Source organism: Gossypium hirsutum, chromosome D13, assembly GCF_007990345.1.
Source record: "Gossypium hirsutum isolate 1008001.06 chromosome D13, Gossypium_hirsutum_v2.1, whole genome shotgun sequence".
Classification (NCBI taxonomy): Eukaryota; Viridiplantae; Streptophyta; class Magnoliopsida; order Malvales; family Malvaceae; genus Gossypium; species Gossypium hirsutum.
Window position 1 is genome coordinate 41,425,859 of NC_053449.1, and position 3,017 is coordinate 41,428,875.

The window sequence follows — 3,017 nt, forward strand, 5'->3', positions numbered from 1 at the left end:
GATTACCCACTGAAGATCCAAGACTGTATTTAAGAGTTTTTCTAGAAGCCTTGACTCGTTTAGACAATAGGGTGTTCTTGAAGACGCTTTTGTGACTTAAATTATTCCCATATTCTTTGAGAGATCATGCAAGAGCATGTCTGAATGCTTTGTCGTCGAGAACAGTGGCATTATTGAATGATCTTTGCTAGAGATTTTTGCTACGGTGTAATCCACCAAATATAAATTTCAAGCTTAGAAATGACATCACATATTTTAAGTAATCGGAGGATGAAACGCTATATGATGCTTGGGAACGATTTAATGAATTACTTTAAAAATGTATGATGTATGGATTCCAGCACAGGACGCAGATGGAGATATTTTATAATGGGTTGAATGCGCATACGAGGATGGTAGTTGATGCTTTTGCCAATGATACCTTGTTGGATAAATCTTATAGTGAAGTGTATGAGATTTTAGAAAAAAATTGCCAACAATGATTACCAATATCCTACCACGAGAGTTGGGATAGGTAAGAAAGCTGCTTATACCATGGAGCTTGGTGCAATCACTTCGTTGGCAGCCTAGGTATCTTCTTTAGCTAATATGATCAAAACAATGAAATGACGCACTATAGTCCATGAGATGAAATCAACCAAACTATTGTTTGTTTATTGTGGGGAAGACCATGTGTTTGATGAATGCCCATCAAACCTAGTTTCTGTATACTACGTAGGTAATTTTAATCGGAACAATAACCCTATTCCAACATCTATAGTCCAGGGAGGAAGCAGCATTTGAAATTTAGTTAGAATAATCAAGGTGAGGGGAACTTAAACAATGTTGTGAGACAAAATGCTAATAGTGCCTGCCTGGTTATAATCATCCTATGCCGAAGAAAAATGTTCAATAGAGCCAAGCATCATATTCTACCTCTATTGAAGCCTTGTTGAAGGAATATATGGCTAAGAATGATACTGTAATTCACAGCCAGACTGCATCCCTCAAAGCTCTTGAGAATCAAGTGGGGCAAATAGCAAATACTTTAAATTCAAGGCCACGAGAGCATTATCAAGCAATACCGAGAATTTGAGAACACAAGGGAAGGAATGGTGCAAAGCCATCACTCTCAGAAGTGGGGCACAGTTGGATGATGTTGTTCAAGACACCACTCTAGAAGAGGCTGGCTCCAGACTCAACCATAAAAATAATTCAGAGTCAATTGAAAAGTATACTACAGCAGGAAAGGGTAAACAGAAGAATGTTACAACAGAACCAGATCATGTTGCGAACAAAAATGCCATAGCAAAACAATATCAGGAACCTGAAAGAAAACCACCTCTACCTTTTCCCCAACGATTCCATAATTCTAAACAGGATGTTAAGTTTAAAAGATTTTTGGATATTTTGAAGCAACTCCACAATAACATAACGCTAGCAGAATCATTGGAGAAATGACCAATTACGTGAAATTCATGAAAGGTATATTGTCAAAGAAGCACAGATTGGGAGAATTTGAGACTATTGCTCTCATTGAAGGATGCACAGCAATGTTGATGAATAAATTACCTCCAAAGTTTAAGGACCCAGGGAGTTTCACTATCCCATGTTCAATTGGAAACTATTATGTTGCTAAGGCATTTTTTGATTTAGGAGCGAGTGTAAATCTAATGCCTATGGCTATTTCTAGGAAGCTGGGAATTGGAAAACGAGACCTACTACGGTTACATTGCAACTGGCTGATCGATCTTACGCACAATCGGAGGGTAAAAATAAAGATGTGCCGGTAATAGTAGATCAATTTATTTTTCCTACAGATTTCCTTATTTTAGAATGTAAAGCTAACCCAGATGTGCCAATTATTCTAGGAAGGCCTGTTTTTGCTACCGGTAAGACTTTAATTATTGTGCAGAAAAACGAACTGGCCATAAGGGTAAATAATCAACAGATTATTTTTAATGTATTTGATGCCTTGAAATGTACTGATGAGAATGAAGAATGCCACGCCATTGGGTTCATAGAAACACAGTTGAGGAAGAGTTTTCAAAATTTTACCACAGCGATTCTGATAGCGATGAAGACTCACTTGAGTGGAGTGACACAATAATTTTTGAGGACATTGGTGACTTATAGAAGCCAAGTAGTTTGTGGATAGAGCAGGGAAGAAGTTTGAAGCACTGGACTTATCAGATTGATCTTTCAAGCCTCCTAAACCTTCTATAAAGGAGCCCCCCAGACTGAAGTTGAAGCCTTTGCTGTAGCATTTAAAATATGCTTATTTTTGGAAAAAAACAACACTTTGCCAGTAGTTATTTTGTCGAGTTGACTCCCGATCAAAAGGTGAGGTTGTTGGAAGTACTCCGATGATCTAATAAGGCATTGGGATAGACAATTGCCGATATCACGGGAATCAACCCTACTATCTGTATGCATAAAATTTTACTCGAGGATTGCCATAATGATTTTACTAAACAACAAAGGAGCTTGTTTTCTAGGCAATTTAGAATTTTATATTTCATTTTCAATAATTAGGCCTTATGATAGAAAGTTAATAAAATAAATGTTTTTTAACACATTTTGTAGGTGTTGTGACCCAATAGATCAACACGAGCCTTAAGTTGTGCTAATTGGTTCAAATGAGTGTGTAGGATGGAGATATAAAGGCCCAATTAACGTGGAAGTAAAGGTCAAGTGATGCATAAGCTTCCTGAGCCGTCAAAGCACCAAAAGAACAACATTAGGTTGAAGTTGCATGTCATGTTGCGCCACGCAAGGGGTGTGGCGCAACACAAGGCCGACGTGTTGCCCAAGCTTATTGAGGTTATTTTTGTCCACACAATCAAAGCTACACAAGAACCTAGGACGGGTCGAAAATCTAATTTAGGTTGCCAACACCTCTATAAATAATACATTAGAGGTTGAATGTAATTAAGTCTTCCTAGGGACCTTCAAAAACCCTCGTAGCGTAGAAGTAGTTTTAGCTTCTTTTCTTTTCGGCTTTTCATAACTTTCGTATGTTCTTCTTGAATCAGTTT

The 3,017-nt window shown here is 37.7% G+C and overlaps 1 non-coding gene across 1 annotated transcript; it reads right to left on the reverse strand.

The window, feature by feature from the left end:
* Window positions 1-230: 230 nt before the first annotated feature.
* On the reverse strand, window positions 231-337 carry LOC121226011 (small nucleolar RNA R71). Its single transcript, XR_005923912.1, has one exon. It is a non-coding gene; the product is annotated as a small nucleolar RNA R71 (small nucleolar RNA).
* Between the last annotated feature and the right edge of the window lie 2,680 nt (window positions 338-3,017).